At 43.4% G+C, this 23,108-nt stretch overlaps 18 non-coding genes and 1 pseudogene across 18 annotated transcripts; all 19 read right to left on the bottom strand.

Moving 5' to 3' along the window:
- Positions 1-948: 948 nt before the first annotated feature.
- LOC136736750 (5S ribosomal RNA) lies at positions 949-1,067 on the bottom strand. The gene has a single exon (XR_010811805.1). It is a non-coding gene; the product is annotated as a 5S ribosomal RNA (ribosomal RNA).
- Positions 1,068-2,133: 1,066 nt separating this feature from the next.
- LOC136737399 (5S ribosomal RNA) lies at positions 2,134-2,252 on the bottom strand. Its single transcript, XR_010812361.1, has one exon. It is a non-coding gene; the product is annotated as a 5S ribosomal RNA (ribosomal RNA).
- Positions 2,253-3,307: 1,055 nt separating this feature from the next.
- On the bottom strand, positions 3,308-3,426 carry LOC136737401 (5S ribosomal RNA). The gene has a single exon (XR_010812363.1). It is a non-coding gene; the product is annotated as a 5S ribosomal RNA (ribosomal RNA).
- Positions 3,427-4,481: 1,055 nt separating this feature from the next.
- On the bottom strand, positions 4,482-4,600 carry LOC136737423 (5S ribosomal RNA). Its single transcript, XR_010812384.1, has one exon. It is a non-coding gene; the product is annotated as a 5S ribosomal RNA (ribosomal RNA).
- Positions 4,601-5,666: 1,066 nt separating this feature from the next.
- On the bottom strand, positions 5,667-5,785 carry LOC136736902 (uncharacterized; annotated as a pseudogene).
- Positions 5,786-6,842: 1,057 nt separating this feature from the next.
- Positions 6,843-6,961, bottom strand: LOC136737306 (5S ribosomal RNA). Its single transcript, XR_010812270.1, has one exon. It is a non-coding gene; the product is annotated as a 5S ribosomal RNA (ribosomal RNA).
- Positions 6,962-8,027: 1,066 nt separating this feature from the next.
- On the bottom strand, positions 8,028-8,146 carry LOC136736891 (5S ribosomal RNA). The gene has a single exon (XR_010811908.1). It is a non-coding gene; the product is annotated as a 5S ribosomal RNA (ribosomal RNA).
- A 1,055-nt stretch (positions 8,147-9,201) lies between these two features.
- On the bottom strand, positions 9,202-9,320 carry LOC136737253 (5S ribosomal RNA). The gene has a single exon (XR_010812219.1). It is a non-coding gene; the product is annotated as a 5S ribosomal RNA (ribosomal RNA).
- A 1,056-nt stretch (positions 9,321-10,376) lies between these two features.
- Positions 10,377-10,495, bottom strand: LOC136737131 (5S ribosomal RNA). Its single transcript, XR_010812102.1, has one exon. It is a non-coding gene; the product is annotated as a 5S ribosomal RNA (ribosomal RNA).
- A 1,055-nt stretch (positions 10,496-11,550) lies between these two features.
- Positions 11,551-11,669, bottom strand: LOC136736819 (5S ribosomal RNA). Its single transcript, XR_010811868.1, has one exon. It is a non-coding gene; the product is annotated as a 5S ribosomal RNA (ribosomal RNA).
- Positions 11,670-12,734: 1,065 nt separating this feature from the next.
- On the bottom strand, positions 12,735-12,853 carry LOC136737426 (5S ribosomal RNA). The gene has a single exon (XR_010812386.1). It is a non-coding gene; the product is annotated as a 5S ribosomal RNA (ribosomal RNA).
- A 1,066-nt stretch (positions 12,854-13,919) lies between these two features.
- Positions 13,920-14,038, bottom strand: LOC136737270 (5S ribosomal RNA). The gene has a single exon (XR_010812235.1). It is a non-coding gene; the product is annotated as a 5S ribosomal RNA (ribosomal RNA).
- Positions 14,039-15,104: 1,066 nt separating this feature from the next.
- On the bottom strand, positions 15,105-15,223 carry LOC136736711 (5S ribosomal RNA). The gene has a single exon (XR_010811768.1). It is a non-coding gene; the product is annotated as a 5S ribosomal RNA (ribosomal RNA).
- A 1,055-nt stretch (positions 15,224-16,278) lies between these two features.
- On the bottom strand, positions 16,279-16,397 carry LOC136736635 (5S ribosomal RNA). The gene has a single exon (XR_010811696.1). It is a non-coding gene; the product is annotated as a 5S ribosomal RNA (ribosomal RNA).
- A 1,066-nt stretch (positions 16,398-17,463) lies between these two features.
- Positions 17,464-17,582, bottom strand: LOC136736712 (5S ribosomal RNA). Its single transcript, XR_010811769.1, has one exon. It is a non-coding gene; the product is annotated as a 5S ribosomal RNA (ribosomal RNA).
- A 1,055-nt stretch (positions 17,583-18,637) lies between these two features.
- LOC136736647 (5S ribosomal RNA) lies at positions 18,638-18,756 on the bottom strand. The gene has a single exon (XR_010811707.1). It is a non-coding gene; the product is annotated as a 5S ribosomal RNA (ribosomal RNA).
- Positions 18,757-19,822: 1,066 nt separating this feature from the next.
- On the bottom strand, positions 19,823-19,941 carry LOC136736658 (5S ribosomal RNA). The gene has a single exon (XR_010811718.1). It is a non-coding gene; the product is annotated as a 5S ribosomal RNA (ribosomal RNA).
- Positions 19,942-21,007: 1,066 nt separating this feature from the next.
- On the bottom strand, positions 21,008-21,126 carry LOC136736670 (5S ribosomal RNA). The gene has a single exon (XR_010811729.1). It is a non-coding gene; the product is annotated as a 5S ribosomal RNA (ribosomal RNA).
- Positions 21,127-22,181: 1,055 nt separating this feature from the next.
- On the bottom strand, positions 22,182-22,300 carry LOC136736634 (5S ribosomal RNA). Its single transcript, XR_010811695.1, has one exon. It is a non-coding gene; the product is annotated as a 5S ribosomal RNA (ribosomal RNA).
- Positions 22,301-23,108: the final 808 nt, after the last annotated feature.

Below are 23,108 nucleotides of genomic sequence, written 5' to 3' on the forward strand. Positions count from 1 at the left end.
CCAGTCCCTGCTAACACGCCACGTTGTGGCAACGTTGTGCGTTAGCTGGGGTGCCACACCAGACCGGAACTATATTTTACAAAACGAACACATTGTCTTGATAATACAGCTGTAATTGAGTGCCTGACACGCCAGTCAAGCGCAATCTTGAGAAGGTGTGCATTTCAGTAAGGATTTCAATTGACATGCAGTATGAAACTGAAAGGAGGTTGCATCACTATGATGCATAACATTGCATGTATTGTATTTTCAAGTGTGTGCATTCATCCTGTTGTCATTTTGTTTTGAAAGCAGAAGAATCATTCAACAGGTTGCTGAGACAAATGTAAACCAGTAAAACATATGAAGAGAAACAAACCTTGAATATAAGTTCAGTTGTTTAAACATTTGACAAACTATGGTGAGGGGGTAAGAAAACACACAAATCCAGCAGCTCCTGTATTTCAATACACCAGAACCCAATATTATTGGCGAGTCGGTTAGTCCATCATCACAGTTCGAGGGCAGGCATCATTTCAGTAATTTCATCCCGTTGCATTCACATCCGTGCCTTGAATGAGATTGAATGTGATCTTTGCTCTCAAGTATGTTCTCAAGTATGTTCCCAAGTTTTACACTTTCGTGCTTTGCATGAATGGGAATGGAACCGTGTGTGTTGAATGATGCTCCTTGTGAGCACTGAACTTTGTCCGGTGGAGTTCCTTTTTTGTTGCTGTAATTGTGTCATTTCTTGATGAGAAAGATTAGGCAACATTTAGTCACTTCTAGCCATGATGCTCAATTTATTGACGAATGTACCCTATTTACTAGGGACCGTTTACGTTGGAGAACAAGATCTATTGTATGCCTGTGTATTTGGGGAAGTAAAATCTGAAATAATGATGAAATTGCGTGTATCCAAAGTTAAAACTCGTGATTTGTCGCCCTCTGGTGTGTAAAAGGTGCAAAAGCTTACAGCACCTGGTATCCCCAGGCGGTCGCCCATCCAAGTACTAACCAGGCCCGAGTCTGCTTGGCTTCCGAGATCGGACGAGATCGGGCGTATTCAGGCTAGTATGGCCGTAAGCCAGGGAGGCTGTCCCTGACGCTCTACTTAAAGGGAAGGCAATATCCGTTTCTGCCGTTCATACTTACAGTTGAACTGTCTCTCTACTCTAAAGCCCGGGACACACCAGCGCGCCGCAGACAGTCCCTTCTTACACGCCACGTTGTGGCAACGTTGTGGCAACGTTGTGCGTTAGCTGGGGTGTCACACCAGACCGGAACTATATTTTACAAAACGAACACATTGTCTTGATAAAACAGCTGTAATTGAGTGCCTGACACGCCAGTCAAGCGCAATCTTGAGAAGGTGTGCATTTCAGTAAGGATTTCAATTGACATGCAGTATGAAACTGAAAGGAGGTTGCATCACTATGATGCATAACATTGCATGTAGTGTATTTTCAAGTGTGTGCATTCATCCTTTTGTCATTTTGTTTTGAAAGCAGAAGAATCATTCAACAGGTTGCTGAGACAAATGTAAACCAGTAAAACATATGAAGAGAAACAAACCTTGAATATAAGTTCAGTTGTTTAAACATTTGACAAACTATGGTGAGGGGTTAAGAAAACACACAAATCCAGCAGCTCCTGTATTTCAATAGACCAGAACCCAATATTATTGGCGAGTCGGGTAGTCCATCATCACAGTTCGAGGGCAGGCATCATTTCAGTAATTTCATCCCGTTGCATTCACATCCGTGCCTTGAATGAGATTGAATGTGATCTTTGCTCTCAAGTATGTTCCCAAGTTTTACACTTTCGTGCTTTGCATGAATGGGAATGGAACCGTGTGTGTTGAATGAGGCTCCTTGTGAGCACTGAACTTTGTCCGGTGGAGTTCCTTTTTGTGTTGCTGTAATTGTGTCATTTCTCGATGAGAAAGATTAGGCAACATTTAGTCACTTCTAGCCATGATGCTCAATTTATTTATGAATATACCCTAGTTACTAGGGACCGTTTACGTTGGAGAACAAGATCTATTGTATGCCTGTGTATTTGGGGAAGTCAAATCTGAAATAATGATGAAATTGCGTGTATCCAAAGTTAAAACTCGTGATTTGTCGCCCTCTGTTGTGTAAAAGATGCAAAAGCTTACAGCACCTGGTATTCCCAGGCGGTCTCCCATCCAAGTACTGTCCAGGCCTGAGCCTGCTTAGCTTCCGAGATCGGACGAGATCGTGCGTATTCAGACTAGTATGGCCGTAAGCCAGGGAGGGTGTCCCTGACGCTCTACTTAAAGGGAAGGCAATATCCGTTTCTGCCGCTCATACTTGCAGTTGAACTGTCTCTCTACTCTAAAGTCCGGGACACACCAGCGCGCCGCAGACAGTCCCTGCTAACACGAAACGTTGTGGCAACGTTGTGCGTTAGCTGGGGTGCCACACCAGACCGGAACTATATTTTACAAAACGAACACATTGTCTTGATAAAACAGCTGTAATTGAGTGCCTGACACGCCAGTCAAGCGCAATCTTGAGAAGGTGTGCATTTCAGTAAGGATTTCAATTGACATGCAGTATGAAACTGAAAGGAGGTTGCATCACTATGATGCATAACATTGCATGTAGTGTATTTTCAAGTGTGTGCATTCATCCTGTTGTCATTTTGTTTTGAAAGCAGAAGAATCATTCAACAGGTTGCTGAGACAAATGTAAACCAGTAAAACATATGAAGAGAAACAAACCTTGAATATAAGTTCAGTTGTTTAAACATTTGACAAACTATGGTGAGGGGGTAAGAAAACACACAAATCCAGCAGCTCCTGTATTTCAATACACCAGAAACCAATATTATTGGCGAGTCGGGTAGTCCATCATCACAGTTCGAGGGCAGGCATCATTTCAGTAATTTCATCCCGTTGCATTCACATCCGTGCCTTGAATGAGATTGAATGTGATCTTTGCTCTCAAGTATGTTCCCAAGTTTTACACTTTCGTGCTTTGCATGAATGGGAATGGAACCGTGTGTGTTGAATGAGGCTCCTTGTGAGCACTGAACTTTGTCCGGTGGAGTTCCTTTTTGTGTTGCTGTAATTGTGTCATTTCTCGATGAGAAAGATTAGGCAACATTTAGTCACTTCTAGCCATGATGCTCAATTTATTTATGAATATACCCTAGTTACTAGGGACCGTTTACGTTGGAGAACAAGATCTATTGTATGCCTGTGTATTTGGGGAAGTCAAATCTGAAATAATGATGAAATTGCGTGTATCCAAAGTTAAAACTCGTGATTTGTCGCCCTCTGTTGTGTAAAAGATGCAAAAGCTTACAGCACCTGGTATTCCCAGGCGGTCTCCCATCCAAGTACTGTCCAGGCCTGAGCCTGCTTAGCTTCCGAGATCGGACGAGATCGTGCGTATTCAGACTAGTATGGCCGTAAGCCAGGGAGGGTGTCCCTGACGCTCTACTTAAAGGGAAGGCAATATCCGTTTCTGCCGCTCATACTTGCAGTTGAACTGTCTCTCTACTCTAAAGTCCGGGACACACCAGCGCGCCGCAGACAGTCCCTGCTAACACGAAACGTTGTGGCAACGTTGTGCGTTAGCTGGGGTGCCACACCAGACCGGAACTATATTTTACAAAACGAACACATTGTCTTGATAATACAGCTGTAATTGAGTGCCTGACACGCCAGTCAAGCGCAATCTTGAGAAGGTGTGCATTTCAGTAAGGATTTCAATTGACATGCAGTATGAAACTGAAAGGAGGTTGCATCACTATGATGCATAACATTGCATGTATTGTATTTTCAAGTGTGTGCATTCATCCTGTTGTCATTTTGTTTTGAAAGCAGAAGAATCATTCAACAGGTTGCTGAGACAAATGTAAACCAGTAAAACATATGAAGAGAAACAAACCTTGAATATAAGTTCAGTTGTTTAAACATTTGACAAACTATGGTGAGGGGGTAAGAAAACACACAAATCCAGCAGCTCCTGTATTTCAATACACCAGAACCCAATATTATTGGCGAGTCGGGTAGTCCATCATCACAGTTCGAGGGCAGGCATCATTTCAGTAATTTCATCCCGTTGCATTCACATCCGTGCCTTGAATGAGATTGAATGTGATCTTTGCTCTCAAGTATGTTCCCAAGTTTTACACTTTCGTGCTTTGCATGAATGGGAATGGAACCGTGTGTGTTGAATGAGGTTCCTTGTGAGCACTGAACTTTGTCCGGTGGAGTTCCTTTTTGTGTTGCTGTAATTGTGTCATTTCTCGATGAGAAAGATTAGGCAACATTTAGTCACTTCTAGCCATGATGCTCAATTTATTTACGAATGTACCCTAGTTACTAGGGACCGTTTACGTTGGAGAACAAGATCTATTGTATGCCTGTGTATTTGGGGAAGTCAAATCTGAAATAATGATGAAATTGCGTGTATCCAAAGTTAAAACTCGTGATTTGTCGCCCTCTGGTGTGTAAAAGATGCAAAAGCTTACAGCACCTGGTATTCCCAGGCGGTCTCCCATCCAAGTACTGACCAGGCCCGAGCCTGCTTAGCTTCCGAGATCGGACGAGATCGGGCGTATTCAGGCTAGTATGGCCGTAAGCCAGGGAGGGTGTCCCTGACGCTCTAGTTAAAGGGAAGGCAATATCCGTTTCTGCCGCTCATACTTACAGTTGAACTGTCTCTCTACTCTAAAGCCCGGGACACACCAGCGCGCCGCAGACAGTCCCTGCTAACACGCCACGTTGTGGCAACGTTGTGGCAACGTTGTGCGTTAGCTGGGGTGCCACACCAGACCGGAACTATATTTTACAAAACGAACACATTGTCTTGATAAAACAGCTGTAATTGAGTGCCTGACACGCCAGTCAAGCGCAATCTTGAGAAGGTGTGCATTTCAGTAAGGATATCAATTGACATGCAGTATGAAACTGAAAGGAGGTTGCATCACTATGATGCATAACATTGCATGTATTATATTTTCAAGTGTGTGCATTCATCCTGTTGTCATTTTGTTTTGAAAGCAGAAGAATCATTCAACAGGTTGCTGAGACAAATGTAAACCAGTAAAACATATGAAGAGAAACAAACCTTGAATATAAGTTCAGTTGTTTAAACATTTGACAAACTATGGTGAGGGGGTAAGAAAACACACAAATCCAGCAGCTCCTGTATTTCAATACACCAGAAGCCAATATTATTGGCGAGTCGGGTAGTCCATCATCACAGTTCGAGGGCAGGCATCATTTCAGTAATTTCATCCCGTTGCATTCACATCCGTGCCTTGAATGAGATTGAATGTGATCTTTGCTCTCAAGTATGTTCCCAAGTTTTACACTTTCGTGCTTTGCATGAATGGGAATGGAACCGAGTGTGTTGAATGAGGCTCCTTGTGAGCACTGAATTTTGTCCGGTGGAGTTCCTTTTTGTGTTGCTGTAATTGTGTCATTTCTTGATGAGAAAGATTAGGCAACATTTAGTCACTTCTAGCCATGATGCTCAATTTATTTACGAATGTACGCTAGTTACTAGGGACCGTTTACGTTGGAGAACAAGATCTATTTTATGCCTGTGTATTTGGGGAAGTAAAATCTGAAATAATGATGAAATTGTGTGTATCCAAAGTTAAAACTCGTGATTTGTCGCCCTCTGGTGTGTAAAAGGTGCAAGAGGTTACAGCACCTGGTATTCCCATGCGGTCTCCCATCCAAGTACTGACCAGGCCCGAGCCTGCTTGGCTTCCGAGATCGGACGAGATCGGGCATATTCAGGATAGTATGGCCGTAAGTCAGGGAGGCTGTCCCTGACGCTCTACTTAAAGGGAAGGAAATATCCGTTTCTGCCGTTCATACTTGCAGTTGAACTGTCTCTCTACTCTAAAGCCCGGGACACAGCAGCGCGCCGCAGACAGTCCCTGCTAACACGCCACGTTGTGGCAACATTGTGCGTTAGCTGGGGTGCCACACCAGACCGGAACTATATTTTACAAAACGAACACATTGTCTTGATAATACAGCTGTAATTGAGTGCCTGACACGCCAGTCAAGCGCAATCTTGAGAAGGTGTGCATTTCAGTAAGGATTTCAATTGACATGCAGTATGAAACTGAAAGGAGGTTGCATCACTATGATGCATAACATTGCATGTATTGTATTTTCAAGTGTGTGCATTCATCCTGTTGTCATTTTGTTTTGAAAGTAGAAGAATCATTTTTGCTGAGGTTGCTGAGACAAATGTAAACCAGTAAAACATATGAAGAGAAACAAACCTTGAATATAAGTTCAGTTGTTTAAACATTTGACAAACTATGGTGAGGGGGTAAGAAAACACACAAATCCAGCAGCTCCTGTATTTCAATACACCAGAACCCAATATTATTGGCGAGTCGGGTAGTCCATCATCACAGTTCGAGGGCAGGCATCATTTCAGTAATTTCATCCCGTTGCATTCACATCCGTGCCTTGAATGAGATTGAATGTGATCTTTGCTCTCAAGTATGTTCCCAAGTTTTACACTTTCGTGCTTTGCATGAATGGGAATGGAACCGTGTGTGTTGAATGAGGTTCCTTGTGAGCACTGAACTTTGTCCGGTGGAGTTCCTTTTTGTGTTGCTGTAATTGTGTCATTTCTCGATGAGAAAGATTAGGCAACATTTAGTCACTTCTAGCCATGATGCTCAATTTATTTACGAATGTACCCTAGTTACTAGGGACCGTTTACGTTGGAGAACAAGATCTATTGTATGCCTGTGTATTTGGGGAAGTCAAATCTGAAATAATGATGAAATTGCGTGTATCCAAAGTTAAAACTCGTGATTTGTCGCCCTCTGGTGTATAAAGATGCAAAAGCTTACAGCACCTGGAATTCCCAGGCGGTCTCCCATCCAAGTACTGACCAGGCCCGAGCCTGCTTAGCTTCCAAGATCGGACGAGATCGGGCGTATTCAGGCTAGTATGGCCGTAAGCCAGGGAGGGTGTCCCTGACGCTCTAGTTAAAGGGAAGGCAATATCCGTTTCTGCCGCTCATACTTACAGTTGAACTGTCTCTCTACTCTAAAGCCCGGGACACACCAGCGCGCCGCAGACAGTCCCTGCTAACACGCCACGTTGTGGCAACGTTGTGGCAACGTTGTGCGTTAGCTGGGGTGCCACACCAGACCGGAACTATATTTTACAAAACGAACACATTGTCTTGATAAAACAGCTGTAATTGAGTGCCTGACACGCCAGTCAAGCGCAATCTTGAGAAGGTGTGCATTTCAGTAAGGATTTCAATTGACATGCAGTATGAAACTGAAAGGAGGTTGCATCACTATGATGCATAACATTGCATGTAGTGTATTTTCAAGTGTGTGCATTCATCCTGTTGTCATTTTGTTTTGAAAGCAGATGAATCATTCAACAGGTTGCTGAGACAAATGTAAACCAGTAAAACATATGAAGAGAAACAAACCTTGAATATAAGTTCAGTTGTTTAAACATTTGACAAACTATGGTGAGGGGGTAAGAAAACACACAAATCCAGCAGCTCCTGTATTTCAATACACCAGAACCCAATATTATTGGCGAGTCGGGTAGTCCATCATCACAGTTCGAGGGCAGGCATCATTTCAGTAATTTCATCCCGTTGCATTCACATCCGTGCCTTGAATGAGATTGAATGTGATCTTTGCTCTCAAGTATGTTCCCAAGTTTTACACTTTCGTGCTTTGCATGAATGGGAATGGAACCGAGTGTGTTGAATGAGGCTCCTTGTGAGCACTGAATTTTGTCCGGTGGAGTTCCTTTTTGTGTTGCTGTAATTGTGTCATTTCTTGATGAGAAAGATTAGGCAACATTTAGTCACTTCTAGCCATGATGCTCAATTTATTTACGAATGTACGCTAGTTACTAGGGACCGTTTACGTTGGAGAACAAGATCTATTTTATGCCTGTGTATTTGGGGAAGTAAAATCTGAAATAATGATGAAATTGTGTGTATCCAAAGTTAAAACTCGTGATTTGTCGCCCTCTGGTGTGTAAAAGGTGCAAGAGGTTACAGCACCTGGTATTCCCAGGCGGTCTCCCATCCAAGTACTGACCAGGCCCGAGCCTGCTTGGCTTCCGAGATCGGACGAGATCGGGCATATTCAGGATAGTATGGCCGTAAGTCAGGGAGGCTGTCCCTGACGCTCTACTTAAAGGGAAGGAAATATCCGTTTCTGCCGTTCATACTTGCAGTTGAACTGTCTCTCTACTCTAAAGCCCGGGACACAGCAGCGCGCCGCAGACAGTCCCTGCTAACACGCCACGTTGTGGCAACATTGTGCGTTAGCTGGGGTGCCACACCAGACCGGAACTATATTTTACAAAACGAACACATTGTCTTGATAATACAGCTGTAATTGAGTGCCTGACACGCCAGTCAAGCGCAATCTTGAGAAGGTGTGCATTTCAGTAAGGATTTCAATTGACATGCAGTATGAAACTGAAAGGAGGTTGCATCACTATGATGCATAACATTGCATGTATTGTATTTTCAAGTGTGTGCATTCATCCTGTTGTCATTTTGTTTTGAAAGCAGAAGAATCATTCAACAGGTTGCTGAGACAAATGTAAACCAGTAAAACATATGAAGAGAAACAAACCTTGAATATAAGTTCAGTTGTTTAAACATTTGACAAACTATGTTGAGGGGGTAAGAAAACACACAAATCCAGCAGCTCCTGTATTTCAATACACCAGAACCCAATATTATTGGCGAGTCGGGTAGTCCATCATCACAGTTCGAGGGCAGGCATCATTTCAGTAATTTCATCCCATTGCATTCACATCCGTGCCTTGAATGAGATTGAATGTGATCTTTGCTCTCAAGTATGTTCCCAAGTTTTACACTTTCGTACTTTGCATGAATGGGAATGGAACCGTGTGTGTTGAATGAGGCTCCTTGTGAGCACTGAACTTTGTCCGGTGGAGTTCCTTTTTGTGTTGCTGTAATTGTGTCATTTCTCGATGAGAAAGATTAGGCAACATTCAGTCAATTCTAGCCATGATGCTCAATTTATTTACGAATGTACCCTAGTTACTAGGGACCGTTTACGTTGGAGAACAAGATCTATTGTATGCCTGTGTATTTGGGTAAATCAAATCTGAAATAATGATGAAATTGCGTGTATCCAAAGTTAAAACTCGTGATTTGTCGCCCTCTGGTGTGTAAAAGATGCAAAAGCTTACAGCACCTGGTATTCCCAGGCAGTCTCCCATCCAAGTACTGACCAGGCCCGAGCCTGCTTAGCTTCCGAGATCGGACGAGATCGGGCGTATTCAGGCTAGTATGGCCGTAAGCCAGGGAGGCTGTCCCTGACACTCTACTCAAAGGGAAGGCAATATCCGTTTCTGCCGTTCATACTTACAGTTGAACTGTCTCTCTACTCTAAAGCCCGGGACACACCAGCGCGCCGCAGACAGTCCCTGCTAACATGCCACGTTGTGGCAACGTTGTGCGTTAGCTGGGGTGCCACACCAGACCGGAACTATATTTTACAAAACGAACACATTTGTCTTGATAAAACAGCTGTAATTGAGTGCCTGACACGCCAGTCAAGCGCAATCTTGAGAAGGTGTGCATTTCAGTAAGGATTTCAATTGACATGCAGTATGAAACTGAAAGGAGGTTGCATCACTATGATGCATAACATTGCATGTATTGTATTTTCAAGTGTGTGCATTCATCCTGTTGTCATTTTGTTTTGAAAGCAGAAGAATCATTCAACAGGTTGCTGAGACAAATGTAAACCAGTAAAACATATGAAGAGAAACAAACCTTGAATATAAGTTCAGTTGTTTAAACATTTGACAAACTATGGTGAGGGGGTAAGAAAACACACAAATCCAGCAGCTCCTGTATTTCAATACACCAGAACCCAATATTATTGGCGAGTCGGGTAGTCCATCATCACAGTTCGAGGGCAGGCATCATTTCAGTAATTTCATCCCGTTGCATTCACATCCATGCCTTGAATGAGATTGAATGTGATCTTTGCTCTCAAGTATGTTCCCAAGTTTTACACTTTCGTACTTTGCATGAATGGGAATGGAACCGTGTGTGTTGAATGAGGCTCCTTGTGAGCACTGAACTTTGTCCGGTGGAGTTCCTTTTTGTGTTGCTGTAATTGTGTCATTTCTTGATGAGAAAGATTAGGCAACATTTAGTCAATTCTAGCCATGATGCTCAAATTATTTACGAATGTACCCTAGTTACTAGGGACCGTTTACGTTGGAGAACAAGATCTATTGTATGCCTGTGTATTTGGGGAAGTCAAATCTGAAATAATGATGAAATTGCGTGTATCCAAAGTTAAAACTCGTGATTTGTCGCCCTCTGGTGTGTAAAAGATGCAAAAGCTTACAGCACCTGGTATTCCCAGGCAGTCTCCCATCCAAGTACTGACCAGGCCCGAGCCTGCTTAACTTCCGAGATCGGACGAGATCGGGCGTATTCAGGCTAGTATGGCCGTAAGCCAGGGAGGCTGTCCCTGACGCTCTACTTAAAGGGAAGGCAATATCCGTTTCTGCCGTTCATACTTACAGTTGAACTGTCTCTCTACTCTAAAGCCCGGGACACACCAGCGCGCCGCAGACAGTCCCTGCTAACACGAAACGTTGTGGCAACGTTGTGCGTTAGCTGGGGTGCCACACCAGACCGGAACTATATTTTACAAAACGAACACATTGTCTTGATAATACAGCTGTAATTGAGTGCCTGACACGCCAGTCAAGCGCAATCTTGAGAAGGTGTGCATTTCAGTAAGGATTTCAATTGACATGCAGTATGAAACTGAAAGGAGGTTGCATCACTATGATGCATAACATTGCATGTATTGTATTTTCAAGTGTGTGCATTCATCCTGTTGTCATTTTGTTTTGAAAGCAGAAGAATCATTCAACAGGTTGCTGAGACAAATGTAAACCAGTAAAACATATGAAGAGAAACAAACCTTGAATATAAGTTCAGTTGTTTAAACATTTGACAAACTATGGTGAGGGGGTAAGAAAACACACAAATCCAGCAGCTCCTGTATTTCAATACACCAGAACCCAATATTATTGGCGAGTCGGGTAGTCCATCATCACAGTTCGAGGGCAGGCATCATTTCAGTAATTTCATCCCGTTGCATTCACATCCGTGCCTTGAATGAGATTGAATGTGATCTTTGCTCTCAAGTATGTTCCCAAGTTTTACACTTTCGTGCTTTGCATGAATGGGAATGGAACCGTGTGTGTTGAATGAGGCTCCTTGTGAGCACTGAACTTTGTCCGGTGGAGTTCCTTTTTGTGTTGCTGTAATTGTGTCATTTCTTGATGAGAAAGATTAGGCAACATTTAGTCACTTCTAGCCATGATGCTCAATTTATTTACGAATGTACCCTAGTTACTAGGGACCGTTTACGTTGGAGAACAAAATGTATTGTATGCCTGTGTATTTGGGGAAGTCAAATCTGAAATAATGATGAAATTGTGTGTATCCAAAGTTAAAAATCGTGATTTGTCACCCTCTGGTGTGTCAAAGGTGCAAAAGCTTAAAGCACCTGGTATTCCCAGGCGGTCTCCTATTCAAGTACTGACCAGGCCCGAGCCTGCTTGGCTTCCGAGATCGGACGAGATCGGGCGTATTCAGGCTAGTATGGCCGTAAGCAAGTGAGACTTTCCCTGACGCTCTACTTAAAGGTAAGGCAATATCCGTTTCTGCCGTTCATACTTACAGTTGAACTGTCTCTCTACTCTAAAGCCCGGGACATACCAGCGTGTCGCAGAAAGTCCCTGCTAACACGCCACGTTGTGGCAACGTTGTGGCAACGTTGTGCATTAGCTGGGGTGCCACACCAGACCGGAACTATATTTTACAAAACGATCACATTGTCTTGATAAAACAGCTGTAATTGAGTGCCTGACACGCCAGTCAAGCGCAATCTTGAGAAGGTGTGCATTTCAGTAAGGATATCAATTGACATGCAGTATGAAACTGAAAGGAGGTTGCATCACTATGATGCATAACATTGCATGTATTGTATTTTCAAGTGTGTGCATTCATCCTGTTGTCATTTTGTTTTGAAAGCAGAAGAATCATTCAACAGGTTGCTGAGACAAATGTAAACCAGTAAAACATATGAAGAGAAACAAACCTTGAATATAAGTTCAGTTGTTTAAACATTTGACAAACTATGGTGAGGGGGTAAGAAAACACACAAATCCAGCAGCTCCTGTATTTCAATACACCAGAACCCAATATTATTGGCGAGTCGGGTAGTCCATCATCACAGTTCGAGGGCAGGCATCATTTCAGTAATTTCATCCCGTTGCATTCACATCCGTGCCTTGAATGAGATTGAATGTGATCTTTGCTCTCAAGTATGTTCCGAAGTTTTACACTTTCGTGCTTTGCATGAATGGGAATGGAACCGTGTGTGTTGAATGAGGCTCCTTGTGAGCACTGAACTTTGTCCGGTGGAGTTCTTTTTGTGTTGCTGTAATTGTGTCATTTCTCGATGAGAAAGATTAGGCAACATTTAGTCACTTCTAGCCATGATGCTCAATTTATTTACGAATGTACCCTAGTTACTAGGGACCGTTTACGTTGGAGAACAAGATCTATTGTATGCCTGTGTATTTGGGGAAGTAAAACCTGAAATAATGATGAAATTGTCTGTATCCCAAGTTAAAACTCGTGATTTGTCGCCCTCTGGTGTGTAAAAGGTGCAAAAGCTTTCAGCACCTGGTATTCCCAGGCGGTCTCCCATCCAAGTACTGACCAGGCCCAAGCCTGCTTGGCTTCCGAGATCGGACGAGATCGGGCGTATTCAGGCTAGTATGGCCGTAAGCCAGGGAGGCTGTCCCTGACGCTTTACTTAAAGGGAAGGCAATATCCGTTTCTGCCGATCATACTTACAGTTGAACTGTCTCTCTACTCTAAAGCCCGGGACACACCAGTGCGCCGCAGACAGTCCCTGCTAACACGCCACGTTGTGGCAACGTTGTGGCAACGTTGTGCGTTAGCTGGGGTGCCACACCAGACCGGAACTATATTTTACAAAACGAACACATTGTCTTGATAATACAGCTGTAATTGAGTGCCTGACACGCCAGTCAAGCGCAATCTTGAGAAGGTGTGCATTTCAGTAAGGATTTCAATTGACATGCAGTATGAAACTGAAAGGAGGTTGCATCACTATGATGCATAACATTGCATGTATTGTATTTTCAAGTGTGTGCATTCATCCTGTTGTCATTTTGTTTTGAAAGCAGAAGAATCATTCAACAGGTTGCTGAGACAAATGTAAACCAGTAAAACATATGAAGAGAAACAAACCTTGAATATAAGTTCAGTTGTTTAAACATTTGACAAACTATGGTGAGGGGGTAAGAAAACACACAAATCCAGCAGCTCCTGTATTTCAATACACCAGAACCCAATATTATTGGCGAGTCGGGTTGTCCATCATCACAGTTCGAGGGCAGGCATCATTTCAGTAATTTCATCCCGTTGCATTCACATCCGTGCCTTGAATGAGATTGAATGTGATCTTTGCTCTCAAGTATGTTCCCAAGTTTTACACTTTCGTGCTTTGCATGAATGGGAATGGAACCGTGTGTGTTGAATGAGGCTCCTTGTGAGCACTGAACTTTGTCCGGTGGAGTTCCTTTTTGTGTTGCTGTAATTGTGTCATTTCTCGATGAGAAAGATTAGGCAACATTTAGTCACTTCTAGCCATGATGCTCAATTTATTTACGAATGTACCCTAGTTACTAGGGACCGTTTACGTTGGAGAACAAGATCTATTGTATGCCTGTGTATTTGGGGAAGTAAAATCTGAAATAATGATGAAATTGTCTGTATCCCAAGTTAAAACTCGTGATTTGTCGCCCTCTGGTGTGTAAAAGGTACAAAAGCTTACAGCACCTGGTATTCCCAGGCGGTCTCCCATCCAAGTACTGACCAGGCCCGAGCCTGCTTGGCTTCCGAGATCAGACGAGATCGGGCGTATTCAGGCTAGTATGGCCGTAAGCCAGGGAGGCTGTCCCTGACGCTCTACTTAAAGGGATGGCAATATCCGTTTCTGCCGTTCATACTTACAGTTGAACTGTCTCTCTACTCTAAAGCCCGGGACACACCAGTGCGCCGCAGACAGTCCCTGCTAACACGCCACGTTGTGGCAACGTTGTGGCAACGTTGTGCGTTAGCTGGGGTGCCACACCAGACCGGAACTATATACTACAAAACGAACACATTGTCTTGATAAAACAGCTGTAATTGAGTGCCTGACACGCCAGTCAAGCGCAATCTTGAGAAGGTGTGCATTTCAGTAAGGATTTCAATTGACATGCAGTATGAAACTGAAAGGAGGTTGCATCACTATGATGCATAACATTGCATGTATTGTATTTTCAAGTGTGTGCATTCATCCTGTTGTCATTTTGTTTTGAAAGCAGAAGAATCATTCAACAGGTTGCTGAGACAAATGTAAACCAGTAAAACATATGAAGAGAAACAAACCTTGAATATAAGTTCAGTTGTTTAAACATTTGACAAACTATGGTGAGGGGGAAAGAAAACACACACATCCAGCAGCTCCTGTATTTCAATACACCAGAAGCCAATATTATTGGCGAGTCGGGTAGTCCATCATCACAGTTCGAGGGCAGGCATCATTTCAGTTATTTCATCCCGTTGCATTCACATCCGTGCCTTGAATGAGATTGAATGTGATCTTTGCTCTCAAGTATGTTCCCAAGTTTTACACTTTCGTGCTTTGCATGAATGGGAATGGAACCGTGTGTGTTGAATGAGGCTCCTTGTGAGCACTGAACTTTGTCCGGTGGAGTTCCTTTTTGTGTTGCTGTAATTGTGTCATTTCTCGATGAGATAGATTAGGCAACATTTAGTCACTTCTAGCCATGATGCTGAATTTATTTACGAATGTACCCTAGTTTCTAGGGACCGTTTACGTTGGAGAACAAGATCTATTGTATGCCTGTGTATTTGGGGAAGTCAAATCTGAAATAATGATGAAATTGCGTGTATCCAAAGTTAAAACTCGTGATTTGTCGCCCTCTGGTGTGTAAAAGATGAAAAAGCTTACAGCACCTGGTATTCCCAGGCGGTCTCCCATCCAAGTACTGACCAGGCCCGAGCCTGCTTAGCTTCCGAGATCGGACGAGATCGTGCGTATTCAGGCTAGTATGGTCGTAAGCAAGGGAGGCTGTCCCTGACGCTCTACTTAAAGGGAAGGCAATATCCGTTTCTGCCGCTCATACTTGCAGTTGATCTGTCTCTCTACTCTAAAGTCCGGGACACACCAGCGCGCCGCAGACAGTCCCTGCTAACACGAAACGTTGTGGCAACGTTGTGCGTTAGCTGGGGTGCCACACCAGACCGGAACTATATTTTACAAAACGAACACATTGTCTTGATAATACAGCTGTAATTGCGTGCCTGACACGCCAGTCAAGCGCAATCTTGAGAAGGTGTGCATTTCAGTGAGGAATTCAATTGACATGCAGTATGAAACTGAAAGGAGGTTGCATCACTATGATGCATAACATTGCATGTATTGTATTTTCAAGTGTGTGCATTCATCCTGTTGTCATTTTGTTTTGAAAGCAGAAGAATCATTCAACAGGTTGCTGAGACAAATGTAAACCAGTAAAACATATGAAGAGAAACAAACCTTGAATATAAGTTCAGTTGTTTAAACATTTGACAAACTATGGTGAGGGGGTAAGAAAACACACAAATCCAGCAGCTCCTGTATTTCAATACACCAGAACCCAATATTATTGGCGAGTCGGGTAGTCCATCATCACAGTTCGAGGGCAGGCATCATTTCAGTAATTTCATCCCGTTGCATTCACATCCGTGCCTTGAATGAGATTGAATGTGATCTTTGCTCTCAAGTATGTTCCCAAGTTTTACACTTTCGTGCTTTGCATGAATGGGAATGGAACCGTGTGTGTTGAATGAGGCTCCTTGTGAGCACTGAACTTTGTCCGGTGGAGTTCCTTTTTGTGTTGCTGTAATTGTGTCATTTCTCGATGAGAAAGATTAGGCAACATTTAGTCACTTCTAGCCATGATGCTCAATTTATTTACGAATGTACCCTAGTTACTAGGGACCGTTTACGTTGGAGAACAAGATCTATTGTATGCCTGTGTATTTGGGGAAGTCAAATCTGAAATAATGATGAAATTGCGTGTATCCAAAGTTAAAACTCGTGATTTGTCGCCCTCTGGTGTGTAAAAGATGCAAAAGCTTACAGCACCTGGTATTCCCAGGCGGTCTCCCATCCAAGTACTGACCAGGCCCGAGCCTGCTTAGCTTCCGAGATCGGACGAGATCGGGCGTATTCAGGCTAGTATGGCCGTAAGCCAGGAATGCTGTCCCTGAAGCTCTACTTAAAGGGAAGGCAATATCCGTTTCTGCCGTACATACTTACAGTTGAACTGTCTCTCTACTCTAAAGCCCGGGACACACCAGCGCGCCGCAGACAGTCCCTGCTAATATGCCACGTTGTGGCAACATTGTGGCAACGTTGTGCGTTAGCTGGGGTGCCACACCAGACCGGAACTATATATTACAAAACGAACACATTGTCTTGATAAAACAGCTGTAATTGAGTGCCTGACACGCCAGTCAAGCGCAATCTTGAGAAGGTGTGCATTTCAGTAAGGATTTCAATTGACATGCAGTATGAAACTGAAAGGAGGTTGCATCACTATGATGCATAACATTGCATGTATTGTATTTTCAAGTGTGTGCATTCATCCTGTTGTCATTTTGTTTTGAAAGCAGAAGAATCATTCAACAGGTTGCTGAGACAAATGTAAACCAGTAAAACATATGAAGAGAAACAAACCTTGAATATAAGTTCAGTTGTTTAAACATTTGACAAACTATGGTGAGGGGGAAAGAAAACACACACATCCAGCAGCTCCTGTATTTCAATACACCAGAAGCCAATATTATTGGCGAGTCGGGTAGTCCATCATCACAGTTCGAGGGCAGGCATCATTTCAGTTATTTCATCCCGTTGCATTCACATCCGTGCCTTGAATGAGATTGAATGTGATCTTTGCTCTCAAGTATGTTCCCAAGTTTTACACTTTCGTGCTTTGCATGAATGGGAATGGAACCGTGTGTGTTGAATGAGGCTCCTTGTGAGCACTGAACTTTGTCCGGTGGAGTTCCTTTTTGTGTTGCTGTAATTGTGTCATTTCTCGATGAGATAGATTAGGCAACATTTAGTCACTTCTAGCCATGATGCTGAATTTATTTACGAATGTACCCTAGTTTCTAGGGACCGTTTACGTTGGAGAACAAGATCTATTGTATGCCTGTGTATTTGGGGAAGTCAAATCTGAAATAATGATGAAATTGCGTGTATCCAAAGTTAAAACTCGTGATTTGTCGCCCTCTGGTGTGTAAAAGATGAAAAAGCTTACAGCACCTGGTATTCCCAGGCGGTCTCCCATCCAAGTACTGACCAGGCCCGAGCCTGCTTAGCTTCCGAGATCGGACGAGATCGTGCGTATTCAGGCTAGTATGGTCGTAAGCAAGGGAGGCTGTCCCTGACGCTCTACTTAAAGGGAAGGCAATATCCGTTTCTGCCGCTCATACTTGCAGTTGATCTGTCTCTCTACTCTAAAGTCCGGGACACACCAGCGCGCCGCAGACAGTCCCTGCTAACACGAAACGTTGTGGCAACGTTGTGCGTTAGCTGGGGTGCCACACCAGACCGGAACTATATTTTACAAAACGAACACATTGTCTTGATAATACAGCTGTAATTGCGTGCCTGACACGCCAGTCAAGCGCAATCTTGAGAAGGTGTGCATTTCAGTGAGGAATTCAATTGACATGCAGTATGAAACTGAAAGGAGGTTGCATCACTATGATGCATAACATTGCATGTATTGTATTTTCAAGTGTGTGCATTCATCCTGTTGTCATTTTGTTTTGAAAGCAGAAGAATCATTCAACAGGTTGCTGAGACAAATGTAAACCAGTAAAACATATGAAGAGAAACAAACCTTGAATATAAGTTCAGTTGTTTAAACATTTGACAAACTATGGTGAGGGGGTAAGAAAACACACAAATCCAGCAGCTCCTGTATTTCAATACACCAGAACCCAATATTATTGGCGAGTCGGGTAGTCCATCATCACAGTTCGAGGGCAGGCATCATTTCAGTAATTTCATCCCGTTGCATTCACATCCGTGCCTTGAATGAGATTGAATGTGATCTTTGCTCTCAAGTATGTTCCCAAGTTTTACACTTTCGTGCTTTGCATGAATGGGAATGGAACCGTGTGTGTTGAATGAGGCTCCTTGTGAGCACTGAACTTTGTCCGGTGGAGTTCCTTTTTGTGTTGCTGTAATTGTGTCATTTCTCGATGAGAAAGATTAGGCAACATTTAGTCACTTCTAGCCATGATGCTCAATTTATTTACGAATGTACCCTAGTTACTAGGGACCGTTTACGTTGGAGAACAAGATCTATTGTATGCCTGTGTATTTGGGGAAGTCAAATCTGAAATAATGATGAAATTGCGTGTATCCAAAGTTAAAACTCGTGATTTGTCGCCCTCTGGTGTGTAAAAGATGCAAAAGCTTACAGCACCTGGTATTCCCAGGCGGTCTCCCATCCAAGTACTGACCAGGCCCGAGCCTGCTTAGCTTCCGAGATCGGACGAGATCGGGCGTATTCAGGCTAGTATGGCCGTAAGCCAGGAATGCTGTCCCTGAAGCTCTACTTAAAGGGAAGGCAATATCCGTTTCTGCCGTACATACTTACAGTTGAACTGTCTCTCTACTCTAAAGCCCGGGACACACCAGCGCGCCGCAGACAGTCCCTGCTAATATGCCACGTTGTGGCAACATTGTGGCAACGTTGTGCGTTAGCTGGGGTGCCACACCAGACCGGAACTATATATTACAAAACGAACACATTGTCTTGATAAAACAGCTGTAATTGAGTGCCTGACACGCCAGTCAAGCGCAATCTTGAGAAGGTGTGCATTTCAGTAAGGATTTCAATTGACATGCAGTATGAAACTGAAAGGAGGTTGCATCACTATGATGCATAACATTGCATGTATTGTATTTTCAAGTGTGTGCATTCATCCTGTTGTCATTTTGTTTTGAAAGCAGAAGAATCATTCAACAGGTTGCTGAGACAAATGTAAACCAGTAAAACATATGAAGAGAAACAAACCTTGAATATAAGTTCAGTTGTTTAAACATTTGACAAACTATGGTGAGGGGGTAAGAAAACACACAAATCCAGCAGCTCCTGTATTTCAATACACCAGAACCCAATATTATTGGCGAGTCGGGTAGTCCATCATCACAGTTCGAGGGCAGGCATCATTTCAGTAATTTCATCCCGTTGCATTCACATCCGTGCCTTGAATGAGATTGAATGTGATCTTTGCTCTCAAGTATGTTCCCAAGTTTTACACTTTCGTGCTTTGCATGAATGGGAATGGAACCGTGTGTGTTGAATGAAGCTCCTTGTGAGCACTGAACTTTGTCCGGTGGAGTTCCTTTTTGTGTTGCTGTAATTGTGTCATTTCTCGATGAGAAAGATTAGGCAACATTTAGTCACTTCTAGCCATGATGCTCAATTTATTTACGAATGTACCCTAGTTACTAGGGACCGTTTACGTTGGAGAACAAGATCTATTGTATGCCTGTGTATTTGGGGAAGTCAAATCTGAAATAATGATGAAATTGCGTGTATCCAAAGTTAAAACTTGTGATTTGTCGCCCTCTGGTGTGTAAAAGATGCAAAAGCTTACAGCACCTGGTATTCCCAGGCGGTCTCCCATCCAAGTACTGACCAGGCCCGAGCCTGCTTAGCTTCCGAGATCGGACGAGATCGGGCGTATTCAGGCTAGTATGGCCGTAAGCCAGGGAGGCTGTCCCTGACGCTCTACTTAAAGGGAAGGCAATATCCGTTTCTGCCGTTCATACTTACAGTTGAACTGTCTCTCTACTCTAAAGCCCGGGACACACCAGCACGCCGCAGACAGTCCCTGCTAACACGCCACGTTGTGGCAACATTGTGGCAACGTTGTGCGTTAGCTGGGGTGCCACACCAGACCGGAACTATATATTACAAAACGAACACATTCTCTTGATAAAACAGCTGTAATTGAGTGCCTGACACGCCAGTCAAGCGCAATCTTGAGAAGGTGTGCATTTCAGTAAGGATTTCAATTGACATGCAGTATGAAACTGAAAGGAGGTTGCATCACTATGATGCATAACATTGCATGTATTGTATTTTCAAGTGTGTGCATTCATCCTGTTGTCATTTTGTTTTGAAAGCAGAAGAATCATTCAACAGGTTGCTGAGACAAATGTAAACCAGTAAAACATATGAAGAGAAACAAACCTTGAATATAAGTTCAGTTGTTTAAACATTTGACAAACTATGGTGAGGGGGTAAGAAAACACACAAATCCAGCAGCTCCTGTATTTCAATACACCAGAACCCAATATTATTGGCGAGTCGGGTAGTCCATCATCACAGTTCGAGGGCAGGCATCATTTCAGTAATTTCATCCCGTTGCATTCACATCCGTGCCTTGAATGAGATTGAATGTGATCTTTGCTCTCAAGTATTTTCCCAAGTTTTACACTTTCGTGCTTTGCATGAATGGGAATGGAACCGTGTGTGTTGAATTAGGCTCCTTGTGAGCACTGAACTTTGTCCGGTGGAGTTCCTTTTTGTGTTGCTGTAATTGTGTCATTTCTCGATGAGAAAGATTAGGCAACATTTAGTCACTTCTAGCCATGATGCTCAATTTATTTACGAATGTACACTAGTTACTAGGGATCGTTTACGTTGGAGAACAAGATCTATTCTATGCCTGTGTATTTGGGGAAGTCAAATCTGAAATAATGATGAAATTGCGTGTATCCAAAGTTAAAACTCGTGATTTGTCGCCCTCTGGTGTGTAAAAGATGCAAAAGCTTACAGCACCTGGTATTCCCAGGCGGTCTCCCATCCAAGTACTGACCAGGCCCGAGCCTGCTTAGCTTCCGAGATCGGACGAGATCGGGCGTATTCAGGCTAGTATGGCCGTAAGCCAGGGAGGCTGTCCCTGACGCTCTACTTAAAGGGAAGGCAATATCCGTTTCTTCCGCTCATACTTGCAATTGAACTGTCTCTCTACTCTAAAGTCCGGGACACACCAGCGCGCCGCAGACAGTCCCTGCTAACACGAAACGTTGTGGCAACGTTGTGCGTTAGCTGGGGTGCCACACCAGACCGGAACTATACATTACAAAACGAACACATTGTCTTGATAAAACAGCTGTAATTGAGTGCCTGACACGCCAGTCAAGCGCAATCTTGAGAAGGTGTGCATTTCAGTAAGGATTTCAATTGACATGCAGTATGAAACTGAAAGGAGGTTGCATCACTATGATGCATAACATTGCATGTATTGTATTTTCAAGTGTGTGCATTCATCCTGTTGTCATTTTGTTTTGAAAGCAGAAGAATCATTCAACAGGTTGCTGAGACAAATGTAAACCAGTAAAACATATGAAGAGAAACAAACCTTGAATATAAGTTCAGTTGTTTAAACATTTGACAAACTATGGTGAGGGGGTAAGAAAACACACAAATCCAGCAGCTCCTGTATTTCAATACACCAGAACCCAATATTATTGGCGAGTCGGGTAGTCCATCATCACAGTTCGAGGGCAGGCATCATTTCAGTAATTTCATCCCGTTGCATTCACATCCGTGCCTTGAATGAGATTGAATGTGATCTTTGCTCTCAAGTATGTTCCCAAGTTTTACACTTTCGTGATTTGCATGAATGGGAATGGAGCCGTGTGTGTTGAATGAAGCTCCTTGTGAGCACTGAACATTGTCCGGTGGAGTTCCTTTTTGTGTTGCTGTAATTGTGTCATTTCTCGATGAGAAAGATTAGGCAACATTTAGTCACTTCTAGCCATGATGCTCAATTTATTTACGAATGTACCCTAGTTACTAGGGACCGTTTACGTTGGAGAACAAGATCTATTGTATGCCTGTGTATTTGGGGAAGTCAAATCTGAAATAATGATGAAATTGCGTGTATCCAAAGTTAAAACTCGTGATTTGTCGCCCTCTGGTGTGTAAAAGATGCAAAAGCTTACAGCACCTGGTATTCCCAGGCGCTCTCCCATCCAAGTACTGACCAGGCCCGAGCCTGCTTAGCTTCCGAGATCGGACGAGATCGGGCGTATTCAGGCTAGTATGGCCGTAAGCCAGGGAGGCTGTCCCTGACGCTCTACTTAAAGGGAAGGCAATATCCGTTTCTGCCGTTCATACTTGCAGTTGAACTGTCTCTCTACTCTAAAGCCCGGGACACACCAGCGCGCCGCAGACAGTCCCTGCTAACACGCCACGTTGTGGCAACATTGTGGCAACGTTGTGCGTTAGCTGGGGTGCCACACCAGACCGGAACTATATATTACAAAACGAACACATTCTCTTGATAAAACAGCTGTAATTGAGTGCCTGACACGCCAGTCAAGCGCAATCTTGAGAAGGTGTGCATTTCAGTAAGGATTTCAATTGACATGCAGTATGAAACTGAAAGGAGGTTGCATCACTATGATGCATAACATTGCATGTATTGTATTTTCAAGTGTGTGCATTCATCCTGTTGTCATTTTGTTTTGAAAGCAGAAGAATCATTCAACAGGTTGCTGAGACAAATGTAAACCAGTAAAACATATGAAGAGAAACAAACCTTGAATATAAGTTCAGTTGTTTAAACATTTGACAAACTATGGTGAGGGGGTAAGAAAACACACAAATCCAGCAGCTCCTGTATTTCAATACACCAGAACCCAATATTATTGGCGAGTCGGGTAGTCCATCATCACAGTTCGAGGGCAGGCATCATTTCAGTAATTTCATCCCGTTGCATTCACATCCGTGCCTTGAATGAGATTGAATGTGATCTTTGCTCTCAAGTATGTTCCCAAGTTTTACACTTTCGTGCTTTGCATGAATGGGAATGGAACCGTGTGTGTTGAATGAGGCTCCTTGTGAGCACTGAACTTTGTCC

This window comes from Amia ocellicauda, unplaced genomic scaffold, assembly GCF_036373705.1.
Source record: "Amia ocellicauda isolate fAmiCal2 unplaced genomic scaffold, fAmiCal2.hap1 HAP1_SCAFFOLD_47, whole genome shotgun sequence".
NCBI lineage: Eukaryota > Metazoa > Chordata > Actinopteri > Amiiformes > Amiidae > Amia > Amia ocellicauda.